Consider the following 18215-nt stretch of genomic DNA (forward strand, 5'->3'; position numbering starts at 1 on the left):
CGAGTAGCTGGGACTACAGGCGCCCGCCACCTCGCCCGGCTAGTTTTTTGTATTTTTTAGTAGAGACAGGGTTTCACTGTGTTAGCCAGGATGGTCTCGATCTCCTGACCTCGTGATCCGCCCGTCTCGGCCTCCCAAAGTGCTGGGGATTACAGGCTTGAGCCACCGCGCCCGGCCGGCCCCAGTTCTAACCAGTCCTCCCTCACCCACTACCACCTGTCCCTTTGCTCAATGGGGATTCCCATACACACGTCTCCGTCCCCTCCCAGTCTCACAAAGAGACTCATGCAGCCCCTTTGTGTCCTGACCATCCTCATGCCCAGAGAGAGTGCAGGCTGTGTGGGCTTGTTTCCGGGGTCCTGGAGGACAGGACAGGGCATATTTCCTATGGTCTCATTCCCAGTCACAGGGCATGATTTGGCTGCAAGATGCACTTCCTCCCGCCAGGAAAGCCAGAGGAACTTTGCATGGTAAATAGGGAAACGGCCCAGGGGAGCCACAGCCATAGACACAGCCCTTCTGGGGGTGGTGGTGAAGCCCCCGCTTTCTCCTGCTGGAGAAGTAGGGCCTGCTTGGTGCACAGCGTTCCTGCTGCCAACCTGCTTGGACGCAGAGCATGGCCCTGAACCCTCCCACCATCCTCTAACATCACGCTTTGCTCTGCTGGCTCCCCAGGCTGTCTGGGCATCCAAAAGACCAGGACCAAAGGCTCATCCTGCATCAGGACTGTGACAAGTCTTCCAGACCTTTCTAGAAGAAAGCTACACCAGGAAAGGAGAAGAGTCCAGATACACCTAGCTGTATCACTTCTGTAAAAAGCTTTGCAGTTTATGACCTGCTATGGCAGCAACCGTGCCCCTGTGGGAGGATGGGTGTCGATTGGGCTTTCCGTGTTGCAGCTGAGGAAACTGAAGCTCCAGGATGTCACAACTTGCTTGAGGTCACACAGTGACTATTTGACCAAATTGGCACTAAGTTTGTTTTCCCCCACCACAGTCTAGTAAACTTTTCATTCATTTATTCACTCAGCAAATATTTATTGAGATCCTACTATGCGCAACAGGTCCTGCAGAGACAGGCGTGGGCAGGGCCAGCACCACCTCGACCTCACAAAGCCTCCAGTCCCAGGCTGAAGACACACAAGTGACTAATTGATTGTAATTAAGTGTGGTGGGTGTTGCGGCAGAAGAAGTACATTTATTAACCGTTCTGCTAGATGGTCTGCCGGAGGCTGGAAATAATTTTAAATGAATGAATATTGTGACCAGTCCAGCCTCCAGGGACCTGTTGCTGCTCACACTGGATATCTGCCTTCAGTGTGTCCAGCCGCTGGCCATGGCAGGGATGTCTGCATGGGGCAGATGGTGGCCGGCAGGCTCCTCTGAGTCCTCCCAGGCAGTTCAGGGGCAGCGAGGACCTCATACAAATGCACAGTGGCCAGACACAACCCAGAGGGTTTGGTTGGAGTTTGGCGGGCAGCAGGGGATAAGTGGAGGACAACGTGAATGTGGTGTAGCTAGAGATGTCCACACCTAAGGAGCTCGCAGAAAGTGCATTCTCGGCACTTCTGTTTCAATTGAACACTAAAAAATTAACTATTTTTTTTAGAGACAGAGTCTTGCTCTGTCACCCAGGCTGAAGTGTGGTGGCATCATCATAGCTCTCTGCGGCATCAACCTTCCCGGCTCAAGTGATGATCCTCCCACCTCAGCCTCCCGAGTAGCGGGTACTATGGGTGTGTGCAACCGTGCCCAGCTGATTTTTTATTTTTCGTAGCAACAGAGTCTCACTATGTTGCCTAGGTTGGTCTCAAACTCCTGGGCTCAAGCCATCCTTCCACCTCAGCCTCCGGAGTAGCTGGGACTACAGGTACATGCCACCATGCCTGGCTTTTTTTTTTTTGTTTGTTTTTTTGAGATGGCGTCTTGCTCTGCCACCCTGACTGAAGTGTAGCAGCATGATCTTGGCTCACTGCAACCTCCACCTCCCAGGCTCCAGTGATTCTCCTACCTCAACTTCCCGAGTAGCTGGGATTACAGGTGTGTGCTACCATGCCTGGTTAATTTTTGTATTTTCAGGAGAGACAGGATTTCACCATGTTAGTCAGGTTCACCATGTTGGCCAGGCTGATCTCGAACTCCTGACCTCAAGCAATCTGCCCACCTCAGCCTCCCAAAGTGCTGAGATTACAGGCACAAGCCACCACGTCTAACCACCTAGCTATTTTTTCTTTAATTTTTAATTTTTTGTGCAGTGTCTCACTATGTTGCCTCGGTTGGTCTCGAACTCTTGGCCTCAAGCAATCCTCCTGCCTCAGCCTCCCAAAGCACTGGGATTACATGCGTGAGCCACCAATCCTGGCCAACCTTTTAATTAAAATGAAGACATTCTGCCTTAGAAGCAATAGCTCTCCTTGGTATGAAATTCATAAATTTTATAAGCCGTTTACAGAATAGTGAGGTAAACAAACAGAATAACCATCATGATAATCCCCACCACTTACTGAATACTTATGACATCCTTCACACACACTATGTTGTTTAATTTCTACAGTCACTCTGTGAGTGGGTACTGAATAGTACCCACTATTCAGTGGAAGGTGAACCTAACCAGAGGAAGCTGAACCTAACATCCCCAAGGTACCCTTGCTAGTAAATGAGAGAGGCTGAACCCAAACCCAGGTCTTTCTGGAGGCAGAGCCCATCCTCCTGACTGTCAGATTACGCATAGTATCATCTAACATGAAGGCAATGGCTTCAGCCCGCACAGGTGAGGAATTCTACTCTGAGAGGAGCAGGACGGAAGGGTTTTTAATACTCGTGGGGATCTGCCAGATGGCCAATGGAAGTGAAGGCACCCTGAAAGAGGAAAGAGCATGGGCAAAGCTGTGACCTAAAGCAGCTGAAAGCTCAAGAAACCATGCGTGGTGGTGGGATTTTTGGGTGGTGAGGAAGGAAGTGGTATCAAGGATGACAAGAGATGGTGCTGGGGAGTGGGCAGAGGCCACTGAATCCAACATCTCGCTTGCCTAGCCATGGAGCCTTGGGATTTTCCTGTGGGTGACAGAGCCATTGAAGGGTTTAAGGACTGGTCGTCGGCTGAGGGGAGCGTACTGTCATCATTTTTGTAGTCTTTTGCAGAGAAAATTTGGAGGCAGTTTGGAAAACACTCTAGAGCCTGACATGTGGGAGATGAGTTAGGAGGTCACGTGTCCCCACTTTTCTAATTTTGTATCCTCTTCAGCAAAAAAGTCTTTGCCGCCTATTCTGAGCAGATGTATGATTATTCACAAATGATATACAATACAACTGTATTCACACATTGCATGCCTTGAAACATACACAAAATGTAAACACTAAAAACATGACGTAAAAATAGATGTAAGTCTGGGAACTCGATGGAGGTGGTGGCTGCACAACATTGTGAGTGTACTCAATGCCATAGGATTCCCCATCTTAAAATGGCTCATTTTATGGTATGTGAGTCTTAATTAAATACAAAAACCAGACAAGTGTGGGTAGATAGACATTCAAGTCCTGTCTTCTCATCCTTCAGTGAACGGTCTGGTGTGCCCTGGGTGCACATACCCCTTGGGGATTAGGGCAGTGATGAGAGGCAATGGAAGGAGGGCGTGGCTGCAGAGATGGGGACGAGAAAAAGGATCTGAGGAGTGACTGAAGAGGTAGAATGGGCAGGGCTTGGTGATGGAAGGTTGAAGAGTATTCAGGAAAGAGAAGAATGTGGGAAGCCTCCCCATTTCTGGTTTGGGTATAAGACAAAGAAAGGTTTTCCCCTTACCAGGGACATGAAGCAGCCAATACTGGGATAATTTCCCAGGGCTTGGGATAGGATTGGGTGGGGAAGTGTCTAGGTATCCAGTCTCAGGATAAGGACGGGCCTGTTTGGATGAGGATAATGGAGGGTCACACCTGAAGAAGCCAGATTAGCAGAGGCAAAGTGAGAGGTCAGAAGGTGGTAAACTCAGAAGGAGGTAGAGACCCGAGGAGCAAGCTGGGACCAGGCAGGAGGGAATTCACAGGCCACATGATAAGCAATGAGGGGGGCAGAGGACAGAGCAGGGTTTCACTGTGGCCAGTCCAACGGGAGGTGCTGGGGGATGTTCCAGAACAGCAGAAACGTGTGACGCTATGGATGTGGGCTTGGCAAGTTGCATCTGGAGTTGAGGAGAGGCCACCCATGGAGAACAGGAACCACAAGGTGGAGAGTGGAGCTTGTGGAAGGGCGAAAATGAAGACCAAAGAATGGAAACCTGCCAGTGTGAGAGACCGCCTGGCAAAAACCAGGAGAGTATGGAGTCATGGCGGCCCAGGCAGAAGTTCTGGGAGGAAAGAAATGGTCAACACTACAGGGAAGTCAAACACTGCAGGGGAGACAAATAAGACAGGAACTGAAAAAGCATCCATTGGTGAATCCCTGGTGTCATCAGTGAAAATAATTCCAGGCGTGAATGAGGAGAGGGAAAGATGTGGGGCAGAAAGCCCAGCTCCTACGGGTTGACTGATTGGGAGACGAGGAGGTAACACCCATCACGTAGGTCATGTAGAGCAGCCTTGGGACATCTGATTCCTCACCTAAGACTCTTCTTTCCTGGTGTGGCTTTGTTCTAGAAAGGTCTGGAAGATTTGTCACAGTCCTGAGGTAGGATGAGCCTTTGGTCCTGATCTCTTGGATGCCCAGACAGACTGGTAAACCAGCAGAGCTTTGGACAAGTTAAGCAGCTCATTGAAATCAATATTCCTGATAATCATATATCTAAGAGATTCCAAAATGCTCCTGGGATTCTTTTACGGGGTCCGCATAGGGTCAGAAAGCAGTAGAGTCAAAGGGCCTTCTTCCTTGGCCTCCATGGCCACCGTCCTCTGCTTTTGTCAGTTGGTTTCCCCAGAGTAGAGTCCAGGTTCCTGCTTCCAGCCTTCTGGACCAGGCCCTGCCACAAGTGAGAGTTGGCCGGTTGGGTATCTGGTTTAGTCACTCGCCTCCACACTTTCACATCCTCTATCAACACCTGCACACTTGGGTTGTGACCACACATGCTCTTCCTGTTTGTACAGAAAGTGCCATTCAGAAAGCTCGCCAGCGAGAAGACAGCTCCACGCTCAGCCTCAGAAGAAAGACGTTCAACAATTTACTGGGGAGAGAAAGAAAAGGAACGGGAGCTGAGAGGTAAGATCAAACTGGAGGGCGTGTGGGCCCTCTGGGATGCCTTGCGTGGAAGAGAGGTAGCCCCCACTTTGTGCCCTGAAGGGTGGCACTCCAAGTAGCTGTGCCCATGCTCCACTGGGCAGGGCAGTGGGGAGCATGCTTGGTCAGCCTCACCGAGATGGTCAAGGCCCTGGTGAACAGTCAGAGAGATTGAGAAGGAAGAGATGGGATATGACCAAAATTGGTCGCTAAAGCCGTGAGAGTGTGTGTGTGTGCATGTGTGTTTGTGTGGTGGAGGGTGCACATAAAGAAGACATAACCTGGGTGTGAACATGCTCACATACACATGTATGATGCTGGCTGGGGCCTTATGAAAAGTGTGTCTTAACCTCATGTGGCCCATTAGCTATAACCTCAGAAAAAGAAACCATGACATGGCCACAGATTGGATGCTAGTCTATGGCCCATGAGTGAGCTCACAAGGAGAAAGCATGGGCAGTTCCACCTAAGGCCACCATCACTCCTGCAGAAATGACTTGGAATAATGACCTCCTCACTGTTAGGGGCTAACAGCACTATCTTTGTATTCCTTGGATGGAACATTGTATATGTGTGTATTTATGTATGTGTGTGTGAATACACACATCATGTATTTATACACATTACATTGTGTGTATGTGTGTTTATGTGTGTATATAAACACACACACATGGTATAATGCAATATACACAGTGACCGGATTTTTGAAACCAAAGAGAACTAATTGTAAGACAAAGGGTTTTTTTCCCTAATATGTGATTTCCTTGCTATTCAAATCTCACAAATGTAAAAATGAAATAATGTCTACACATGCATTTCATAATTCCTTTTATTCAAAGGGGGGATCATTCAGGTAGCTAAAATCCAAGTGTTTACAATAACAAAGTGGTGGTAAACTCATTCTTTGAATGTTGATCGTGCAAACTAAATAATCCACCAAAAATATTGTCTCTGCCGTTATTAAAAGTATGTGTTCCTTGGTGCAGAATTTAAGAATGTTCTAACTACAAGAGCGCCTTTCTACCTAGGGCTGTCCCAACTCACTGTTGAAGTGAAATGATTGCAGTGAAAGTAATACAGACATTCAGTATTCTTAGTTTTGGTTGTGTTTCTGTCAACTGCTATTCCCTTGTTCTAGGCGTGACTTCACTTAGTGTTTAGTTGTGTTATGCATATTTATATTTGATTTGCATTCAGAAAATAGAAAAATATATACATTGCTTATTTTCTAGGTTCCGAGGTTTAAATCCTCACTCTAACATGATGGTCTTGGGCAAGTCACTATACATCTCTGCATCAGAGTTTCCACATCTGTAACACAAGTACAATAGTAGATAGTAGTCTTTCCTCTTAAGTAAGAATTAAATAAGCTAATACATTCAAAGTGCTTAGACGAGTGCCTGGCACATTGAAAGGGCTCAGTAAGTATTAGCAGCTGTTATCATTGGTATTAACAGCTGTTATCATTGTCATTATCATCATCATTATCATCATCACTATCTTTTGTACAATTAAGCCATGAAACTCGAAGGGACATGGTAAAAGTTTGGGAAAGGTGGAAGGTGGGAGATGGTGTGTGTAAAATGGGTTTGGGAGGTGACACTTAAGGCCAGAGCAGTGACATTACAGTCCTTACACTGCAGCTACAGACAAGTAGTGAGCAGGAAAGAGGAAAAGCACAGAACACCCCTCCCTACGAGGCCTGCTTGTGAGAGGAACCTGCTCTGGAGCTCTGGGGGCTCGATCACATGTACTCATACACATCTTGTACAGCAAACCAGGAAATAGGCACATGGGACGGTGACATCCAAATGATAGTACATCACATGCGTTCAGTGCCTCTCAGGTGTGAGACGTGGCGCTCGGCATTTTACACACATTTCGTTGTTGTATCTGAGCCATTGCGATTATGCTTATTTTAGAGGAGAGACTGGTAGGTAGCCTAAGAGTGCAGAGCTGGGAAATAGCAGCATTGGGATCTGGCCATCTCTAGATCCTGTGTCCCAATCCCCCACGCGTCACACCCAGGATACAAAGCAAGTAGTAACAAAACGTGACCGGTGAGGACGTCCAGTTTCAGAGTTTAAGAAACAAGTTCAAAGTCACAGTGAAAGCTGAAGGCATGGTGAGGAGCTGGATGCTGGTTTCCAAATTCCAACCATCTTTTCTACACCACCACTTAGAGGAAGGACCCGTAGTCTGATGTCCTGCCTATCAAGGTTGACAGCTGTGGACCCTGCCATAAATAACTTTTCTCTTCTGCACTGCCACGTCTTTTACTGTGAAGTGTCCTATAATGTCCTGTCCTACAGAGTTCACAGGGTTTTATGAGGGCTCAGTGAGTCTACATATGTAAAATGCTGTTATATTATTTCCGAGTCATGTAAGGAAAATGTGTTGAAATCTACCTTTGGTAAAGGCAAGTTAAATGGAAAGGAAAAGTACAAATAATGTTGGTTCTTAATGACATGCCATTAGGTATGATTTAACTTGTTCTTTCAAATGACCCATTTGCACCCTCTGGAACTGATGTTCCATAATTTGTACAACCGTTCCCATATATGAAAATTTAGTTGATTTCCAGTTTTTGAATATTACAAGTTAAATTGCAATGACTGTTCTAGAAATCCTTTAGTGCAATCATCCTATCTGTTCTTTTAGTATTTCCAAGTCTGACAAACAAGTCATATCTCATTTCTGCTTTCATGTGCCTCTTTTTTTTTTTTTTTGGTTATTAGTGAGTTGATTCTCAATGTTTTAAAACATAGCTTTGCCAAAAACTAAAAACATTGTTCTTCATCCAGAAAACAGCTAAAAATACATGCTCCTTTCAAAGTGAAATGGCACCATTGTTCTCATCATTAAAATACAAGCAGGTGTTTGTGTACAAATATAAACCTATTAAAAAGCGTCTTGCACAGATATTCCTCTTTATAGCTTTTATCTGTGCTAAAAATGGGGGGTTATAATGAATACAAGACAACTAGACTCCTGCAATAACTAATAAACATGACAATTTGATTTATTGCTGTTCCTCGACTATAGCCCGTTGACAGATTTTTTCTTTATAGAAAAATTACCATGGTTTAAATCTCTATCATATGGCACTTAATTCAATTGGCAATATGTTACCAATTAGATCCTGCTTAAACTACCATCAGCCAGCAGACCAGGGGACATGTTAAATAGAATGACAATCAGATAACGAGTAAAATGCTTTGTGGCAGCTTTCTTAGGGCCAAGGAGCAATGTGGAGACCATGGATAAAGAACAGAGAAAGGGCAAATAGGGCTTTTACTTTTCCCCATCCTGAAAATTGAAATTGTTTCAAGTTCTCCTAAAAGGATGCAAAGAGTTTGTGTTTGAGTGGTGGTTGCATAAGTTGATATTCACCACTCCCCTTCCACCTCTTTATCCTCTCGCCCCTTTGATGATAAATTGGCAAACAGAAAGGCATTCTACCCCCAAATCCTCTCTAATGGGATGATGCATAACTGCAACTCAATTGTTGTGTCCCATTTCGTGGTGTCTTTTTTTTTTTTTTTTTTTTTTTTTTGAGACAGAGTCTTGCTCTGTTACCCAGGCTGGAGTGCAGTGGCATGATCTCAGCTCACTGCAACCTCCTCCTCCTGGTTTCAGGTGATTTTCCTGCCTCAGCCGCCTGAGGAGCTGGGATTACAGACACCCACCATCACGCCTGGCTAATTTTTGTATTTTTAGTAGAGACTGGGTTTCACCATATTGGCCAGGTTGGTCTTGAGCTCCTGACCTCAGGTGATGCGGCCCCCCTCAGCCTCCCAAAGTGCTGGGATTACAGGCATCAGCCACTGCGCCTGGCATACTGGTATCTTTTAAGATTTCACTTTCTCCCAAGCCCTGGATGATGACCACAGTAAAGAGAAATCTTTTTAAGTGGTATGAGCTCCCTTTTTCTATTTTCCTCTTGGAGTGTGGTTGTATCAGACAGTGCTCCTGTTGCAAAAGACAGAAACCGAATCAGGCTATGCTGAACAAAATGTCAATCGAGCGGAACAATACTGGGGGCTCACTGACTTAAAATAGAGCGGCAAGCAAAGGTAAGAAAACCATTAAGAACCACAGGAATGGAAACGTGGCAACAGCCTGGGCCACATGATGTGGCTGCCACAGTGACTGATATGACCTCAATTGTCCCCATATTGGGATGTCACTTATTTAAAATCCCAGAGAGAGGGAAGAGAGTGACGACCCCTGTTTAGATCACTCACCTGCCCCCTGGGGAAAGGTAGACCCTCCATTAGACTTCCGGCCTATCTCCCACACCTATGCGTAGTGAGGCATCCCCAGAAGGAAGACTGCGGTGGTAACAGGAAGGGTAGATAGTTGGTGGTGACAGCAAAAAAATCAGAAATGTCTTCCACACTGTCATTGCACAGTGAGCTCTGAGTGGAGGCTGGCTTGTTATCATGGGCAATCTAGCCGTTGGTGGGTTTGTTTGCAGAGATAGGCATACAAAAGGGAGAACTGGCAGATGGCCACCCCATGCTTCCTGCATTCTCATTCTGGTTGCTTTGCTTCCACAGCTAGGAGTGGAGTATGAAGCCCAAGGAATTTTCTTAAAGACCTGACCAGTTATCTGGAACACCTCACAAAATCACAGTCACGGGTATTATTTCCCAGCTCCTACTCTACACTGGGCATGGATGTTACGGACATTTTCTGAGTCCCACAACACCGCTGCAAGGCAGATATGATACACTCCTTTCACCTATGGAGAACGGAGGCTCAAAGAGGCTAAGTGACCCTCAGTAAACACAGATGAGGGGTCCTCGCCCAGTCTGCCCAGCTCTGAAACCTCCCATGCCAGCTCCCTTAGGGCGATCCTGAGTCTAGGCTGTACAGGCAGTTCATGTGGTTGTATTTGAATAAAATCCTTTTCCTCCAGGATGCCAGAGTGTGTGTGTGTGTGTGTGTGTGTTTGTGTGTGTATGCACGTGTGCACATGCACACATGCACGCACCAGAAGCACATAACCAGGGAGAATACTGAGAGGAAAGCTAGGGGCTCAGAGGAAAAGCATCCCATGTGTTACAACTTTGCCTGGCTGTCCCTATTTCTAAATACCATGACAATATTTTCTGAAGCAAAGATCAAAGGACATATGGTCTGACTCATGGGTTAACAAAGGGAAAAATCTTTGAAATTGGGAATATCTGGGACATTCTGAGATGTGTGGCTACAGTCATTCCCAGAGCACCTGGAAATCATGAAGTTTTTTGGGAAACACCATGAAATCCTGACATATTAAATCCCATTCTCCAAACTAGGAATGATTTTACAAGCAGAGAATAGGACAGCCTTATACATCGGTTATGTAACTTCATACATGTGAGATCCCATGCGGTGAAAATAATAAAGGTTTGTATCAGCTATAAAATAATACAAAATAATAGAATTCTTTGTATATAAATAGATTCCTTATGGCAGAAAAAAAGGCCAGTAAGAAAATGCAATGGGGAAATGGGATACAATTCATAAAAGGCATCAAAATTTAAATACCTAGAAAAGAATTTAAGAGGAAACACCACAAGACCTATATAAAAAGAATCTATAAAATCTACTTAGCGATGTAAAACATACATAAATGGCAACATATACCAAGTAGAACACTCAATATCAACTCTCAACAAACTGATTTTTATTTTAAAAGATTAAATTAACATTCCACTGCATTTGGAGAGGGAGAGGACTTGATAACATTCAAATGTCAAATTTCAAATTAATTTTAGATAAGAATAACCAGGATACTTTTGAAACAAAGATGAGAAAAAGAGAAAGTGTGATACTTGTTTTGTCAGATACAAAAGCTTCTGTGGTCACACAGCTCCAAATGGATAAACAGATCAATGGGGGAGAAGGGAAAGTGTGAATGTGCACACACACTCCCACATGTGCCCATTTAGAATATGGGAAAAGCCCCTTTTTGAATCAGTCATTTCAATAATGATGACAGTCATAGTGAGAATTGTCAGACTTCATTTGACTTGATTCTTCTACTGATTTGACACATTCACTCCTTCCTTCTGGAAACCTTCCTCCTCTGCCTCCCAGATCATCGTTCTCTTCCTCTCTTCCTACCTCACTGACTGCACCTTCTCAGTCTCTCTTTTGGGTGCCTTCTCCACCTCTCCCACATCTCCGGCTGGTGAAGCGCCCCAGTCCCTGGATGGCCCTGCTTTATCTGCATTTGCTCCCAGATGATCTGGTCCACTGTGACCAATGAAACATCAACGATGCCCAAACTTACATCTCCCAGCCCTGACTTTTTCCCGACTACAGACCCAGCTCTCCCACAACACTTAGTCTCTCCTTTTGAATGTGTGTTCAACCTCACATCTTAACATGTCCAAAACAGAGTTGCTCATTTGTCTAACTCCAGCCCTGTTCCTCCCACAGTTTTCTCACATCCCCACAAAGCCCCTTCATTCTTCCAGTGTCAGCCTAGGACCTTGAAGCCATCCTTAGCTTCTTTCCTCCACAACCCATAGCTAATCCATCAGCAAATCCCATCTCTGTGTTCTTTGAAATCATCCACAATTGAATCACTTCTTACCACTTTAGCCTCCACCTCCCTGGTCCTGGACCCTATGATCTCTCCTCTGCTCTCCAAAGTAATCTCCTTCTTTCCACACTCTCCCTCCTTCACTCTGTTCTCAGCACGGAGCCAGAGGAATTCTTATAACACTTAAGTCAAAATATATGATTGCTCAGAACTCTCCTGTGGGTCCCTACTTCACTGTTCCAGTTGCCCCTTGCAGCATAACCGACTACCCTAAACCATGGTGGCTCAAAACAACCTTCTGAACTTGCTCAAGATGTCATGGGTCATGAATCTGGGTCTTTGGTTGTCTGGGCTGGCTGAGCAGGAGGATCCCCTTCCACTCATATGTGTGGTGCCTTGCAGCTCCTTGGGTGCCATCTCTCTTCATGTGGCATCTCATTCTCCAGGGCTCTCCCTGTGCCTTGGGCTTCTCACAGAATGGCCTTCTTTTAATGGTTGCACTTTTCACGTTGTGATCGGTTTCTAAGAGGCAGGAAGCCGAAGCTGCCATACCAGTTAGGAGTTGCTCCTAAAATACACAGCAGCCTTTATGCCATCTTCTGTTGACCAAAGCAGTCACAGGCCTGCTCAGACTCAAAGAGGATGAGGGATAGGTTCCACCTCCTGAGGGAGGCATGACAATGTCACATGGCAAGAGAGCTCACGCGCACCGCTGTGGTCGTCTTTGGGAAATACAATCCACTACCCTCACCCAGTGCAAAATCCAAGGCCTTCTCTGTGACCTATCAGGGGCTATGTGAGCTGGCTCCTGTCACCCCTCTGAACTGTTCTAGTGCTCTCTCCCTTATTTGTGGTACTGCTGTGGTAGAGCGGTCTCTTCATCATTTCTTGAACACTCCTATGTCATGGCCTAGCACCTTGGAGCTCATCACCAGACGCACAGGTCACCTCTCACTCCCTTTAGGTCTGTGCCCAATGCCACCATTTCAGAGAGAGCTGCCCTGGCCACCCTGTATAAAATAGCCAGCCTCTCCCTGTTCACTGCATTCAGCTCCATCTACCATATATATATTTAGTTGCCATTATCTGCTGTTTCCATTAGAATGAAAGTTCCTTCTTGTATCCCAAGGACCTAGAACAATGCCTGCTCATCGTGGGCCTTAGATAAACTGTTTGCTGAATAAATGAATGATTGGATAACGATACAGTAAATGATACTGAGATGCTGTCTAACTGCTATGGGTGGTAGAGAGGAGAGTAAAAACTAGATGCAAACCTAGTGTATTAAACCAAAATAAATTCTAAAAGGATCATCACGTGAGATAAGAAAGCTGTAAAATTGCTAGGAAAAACTCAGGTAAAGATTAAATGATCTTGGGATGGGGAAGGTTTTTGTAAGCCTGATACTAAATAAATAAAGTATAAATGAAAATAAGGATAGCTTTGACTCTGTCGAAAATGCCACAAAAACATAAAAAGATGAACAGCAAACCTAGAAAAATACTTCGATATATAATGACAGCTTACTGTCCTTCATATATAAGGAGCTCCATCAAATAAATTCAGAAAAAAATACAGATGCCTAATAAGCAGTTGGGAAGAAAAATTTTACTTTATTAGTAAACCAAAGCTACACATTGAAATACAATAATATTGATGAAATTTTAATGCTGGTATTACTGTTGGAAAATGCATATTTTTATATAAGGCTTATATGAATACATGTTGGTACAAACTTTCCTGTGGGTAATCTCCTGTAGTAGCTGTCAAAAGCCTTAAAAACTAGATATTTCTCCTGATGGGTGTATGTGCAAAGATATTTATCATAATGTGTTTCATCACAGCAAAAATGTGGAAATAAGCTAAATTTCCAAAGATAGAGAGTGGCTTGAGCAAATTGTACCATATTAGTCCAATGAAATAGTATGCAGTCATGTAAAATCCTGACAACATATTTCTTTTGAAATATAAAGATGGGCCCTTTATATTATTATTATTATTATTATTATTATTATTATTATTATTATTTTATTTATTTATTTTGAGACAGAGTCTTGCTCTGTTGCCCAGGCTAGAATGCAGTGGCACGATCTTGGCTCACTACAAGCTCTACCTCCCGGGTTCATGCCATTCTCCTGCCTCAGCCTCCCGAGTAGCTGGGACTACAGGTGCCCGCCACCACGCCTGGCTAATTTTTGTGTATTTTTAGTAGAGACGGGGTTTCACCGTGTTTGCCAGGATGTCCTCAATCTCCTGACCTCGAGATCCACCTACCTCGGCCCCACAAAGTGCTGAGATTACAGGTGTGAGCCACTGTGCCCGGTCTATATTATTAAGCGAAAAAAAAAAAAAAAGTTGGCTAAAAAGTAATACATGACAGCCAGGCACAGTAGCATGTGCCTGTAATTCCAGCTGCTGGGGAGGCTGAGAAAGGAAGATTGCTTGAGCCCAGGAGTTGCAGGCTGTAGGCCACTGTGATCATGCCTGTGAATGACCACTGCACTCCAGCCTGGACTACACTGTGAAATCCTGCCTCTAAAAGAAAAAAAAAAGTAGTATGTATAGTATGGCTGCACTCTGGTTAGAAAACAAACAACGAAACATACATACCAGGAGATACATATTCAAACATTAAAGTGGGTATTTCCAGGGATGGAATTGTGGATGAGTGCAGGTTTTTTTTTTTTTTTTATCCTTTTTACTTCTCGTATTTTATTTTATTTTTCAGAGACAGGGTCTGGCTCTGTCACCCAGGCTGGAGTGCAGTGGTGATTACAGTTCACTGCAGCCTCCAACTCCTGGGCTCAAGTGATCCTCCCGCCTCAACCTCCAAAAGTGCTGAGATTGCAGGTGTGAGCCACAGCACTCAGCCAGCAACGTAGTCTTTTAAAATATGACAGCCAGGTATGGTGGTGCGTGCCTGTAATCCCAGCTATGGGAGACTGAGGTGGAAGGATCGCTTGAGCCCCAAGAGCTCGAGGCTGCCGTGAGCGGATCACACCTCTGCGCTCCAGCCTGCAAGAAAAAATAAAACCCCGCATCTGAAAAAAAAAAAAAAAAAAAAAAAGAACATTGAGAAAACCCAACCCATTGACCTAATTTCTCCTTTCAAATTTGAAAAGAACAGCATCATTCAATTTTTAAATTTTTTAAATAATACATTGTACTTAATCCAAAACAAGAAAAAATATTGTCATTTCAATGTGCAATCAATATAAAAACAGGAAATTAGATATTTAACATTTTTTTGAGCACTAAGTCTTCAAATTAGATTAGCCACGATTCAGATGCTCAGCAGCCACATGTGGTTACCGTAGTGCACAGCAAGGTTCTGGTTACTCACTTGGCATTGGAGTATGTACACTGCCCTGATACTTCACTTAATTTTCAACTAAGGCTGAGGATGAAGAGGAAAAAACAGTATCGCACCCTTTCTTTTGCAAGAAACTTCTCTAAATTTGTCTAGTCTTTTTCTTTTCTCTCTTTTCATGAAGTTATTAGGTCTTATTGATCTTTCTCTTGATTAAGCAGAAAATAAGACTTAACTACATTCTTTGTCTTTTTAGTAGTGTTGGCTTTGTTTTGTGGTTTCATAAACACATAGAGTCCATAGAGTTGGACTATTTTGTTTTACTTATTTTTATTTTTATTTTTATTTATGTTTATTTTTAATTATGTTTTGATTGAGAAAAATGTCTATGTTTACGGCACACAGCATGATGCTTTGATACAAGTATATGTTGTGGGATGGCTAAATCAAGCTATTTCACCTATGTATTACTTGTCATTTACTTATTTTGTGTGTGTTGTGAGGATACTTAGAATCTACTCTCTTAGCAATTTTCAAGTATATAACACATTGTTATCAAGTGTAGTCCCCATGCTGTGCGATGGATCTCCTGAACTTATTCCTACTGTCTCACTGAGGCATCCTTCAATTTCAACAGCAGAGTCCTAGGTACAACCTATGGGTTTAGATGGGAACCAGTTCTCCAAGATGTGGAGTAAGAATGTTCTGCCAAAGGAGGTGGAGTGTGTGGTGGGCCGGTCCTCCCTCGGAGCTGGGAGCAGTGTACCCCTCAAGGCAGGCCCTCCATCCCACCCTGACTCCTTTATGTCCTGGCTGAGTGAGGGTGAGCCAGCTACCTGTTCTGTAAAAGGGGATGGCATATTCAATGAGCAAAGACATGAACCCTTCTTAGAACAAGGTCTGGGATATAGTGGGTGCTCAACAAACATTAGCCTTTCACATTACTATTACCTTCTAATGCCATGCATGACACACAGATGGAACTTTAAAAATGTTTATCTGGCCGGGCGCGGTGGCTCAAGCCTGTAATCCCAGCACTTTGGGAGGCCGAGACGGGCGGATCACGAGGTCAGCAGATCGAGACCATCCTGGCTAACATGGTGAAACCCCGTCTCTACCAAAAAATACAAAAAACTAGCCGGGCGAGGTGGCGGGCGCCTGTAGTCCCAGCTACTCAGGAGGCTGAGGCAGGAGAATGGCGTGAACCCGGGAGGTGGAGCTTGCAGTGAGCCGAGACTGCGCCACTGCACTCCAGCCTGGGTGACAGAGCAAGACTCTATCTCAAAAAAAAAAAAAAAAAATGCTTATTCATTCTTTCACTCATTCATCCCTAGGTCCCTGGGGTGTGTGGTAGTCTTTGGCGACCACACTGCTTTATATCAACATTTGACTCACATATATAATGGAGAGGGTGCTGCAGAAGTTCTTTAATTCTGAGAAATCTGTTTTAAAAGGCAGCCTCTCCCAGGAAAACTGCACTTACATCATCTCATTAATACTAACCTGAAAATCATACTCATTCAAGTAGCTGAAGGGACGAGAAAGCACCATGGACAGACTACACCAACACTTTCTCAGTTTGGTTAAACCAATAATAAACTTTGTCCCCAGGTGTGAGTTTCCCAGGATTAGTAAGCTGCCCTGTTCTTAAGGAGTGGCTGGAATGTTGAGTGCATCTTTTTTTGTTGTTTGTTTTTTAAGTAGGGTGTTTAGAATCTGGGACTCGAGAAACGTGGAGCTGAAATATTGCTATGGAGTTTCTGACCATTAATTTTATGAGTCTATTATTCAATCTTTATTGTTGTCTGGCCTGCAATTATATTTTTGTACTTTAAGAGATGCTTGACAATCTTTGTTTAGAAATGAAGAGTGAGTGGTTAACCTTCTGGCCTGGCAGGTGCCCTCTGTCATCTCAGCTGAGAAGCCTGAGGTATTGCTAGTGTCTCTATGAAGCTATCTCTGTGGGGCTGTCCCGGAGGCAGCTCATGCCCCAGGGAGCTGCGATGGCAGCCCAGTGATCTCATCAACCCACACTGCAGCCAGTGATTTTGCTCACAAACCTCCTAAAAGAACTACAGGAAACTCCATACTCTGAGGCTTCCTGGAAATCAGTATTTGAAACTGCCTCTTTGGTGCCCAGGGGCTTTTATTTCTTGGGCAATACACTGCTCTAAGATTTGTGCAGGCAGTGATGTGCCTGTGGGCACACGGCTGAGCCCATGCATGGAGACTAAAATCCAGCTCACACTCCACTTGCTCCGAGAAAGGGAAACCTATTTTCTAATTCTCACAAACGCATTGGCATCTCACTGAGCCCTGGGCCCATTGGATGCACTCTTCATAGCAGGCGTCTCTTACTTTTGTGCAGAGGACAGGCGCAGATGAGGGAAGTATCTGGTCTGGCAGAAACCTGGGGTGCAGAAAGTTGGAGCTGGCAGGGAGCCTTGCCTACAGAGCATTCTCTGGCACATCAGTTTTAGGAAGGATGACATCTGCAAGCTATGAACCTAGCCATAGGTTGCACTAACACTGAATGAATTGATGAACTTCTGGAAACTTCTATGCACCCTACCTGAGTTTGGAGACTCCTATCTCAATCATTCTGCTTTACGTGCCACATGATGCCAACTGACAGGGAGCTACTGAAAGCGTGACATACACAATATGCCTCCCTTAGGACAGGGATTTCCACTGGCAGCACTTGGCCATGGCATGCCTCCTTTTTGTGCACAGTATGAATTGTATGAGGCAGGACTACATAGAGGCCAAGTGCAAAGGCTTCATCGAGTGTTAGACCCGGACTGAAATCCCAATTGTGCCTCCTACTATAAAATAATATTAATCATCACTCATTGAGTGCCTCTTAAGTGCCAGGCACTAGAAGCTATGTGACCATGAGCAAATTACTTTTCTCTCTGAGTCTCAATTTACTCTTCCATTAAAATGGGGACAATAATGGAACTCTCATCTGGGTTGTTGTGAGGATTTATTGAGGCTGTATCCAATTCATTTAGAGTGCCAGGAACATGCTAAGCACTCAGTAAAAATTAGCTGTTTTTATTATATAGACACTGGACCTGCATCAGCTCTAATGTGCCAATTACCTGAAGAACAAGTGAATTAGACGTATTGGGAAGAGGGTTAATTCCTCAGGCTGGTGGG

The 18215-nt window shown here is 44.7% G+C and overlaps 1 protein-coding gene across 2 annotated transcripts in view; it reads left to right on the top strand.

The window, feature by feature from the left end:
• Positions 1–5059: 5059 nt before the first annotated feature.
• AFF3 (AF4/FMR2 family member 3) overlaps positions 5060–18215 on the top strand; it is a 630275-nt gene continuing 617119 nt past the window's right edge. For both annotated transcript variants that reach the window (XM_023211385.2, XM_023211386.2), the window contains exon 1: positions 5060–5184. The gene's annotated coding sequence lies outside the window, so the exon portion shown is untranslated. The remainder of the gene's footprint in view (positions 5185–18215) is intronic.

Source organism: Piliocolobus tephrosceles, chromosome 15 (genome assembly GCF_002776525.5).
Source record: "Piliocolobus tephrosceles isolate RC106 chromosome 15, ASM277652v3, whole genome shotgun sequence".
Classification (NCBI taxonomy): Eukaryota; Metazoa; Chordata; class Mammalia; order Primates; family Cercopithecidae; genus Piliocolobus; species Piliocolobus tephrosceles.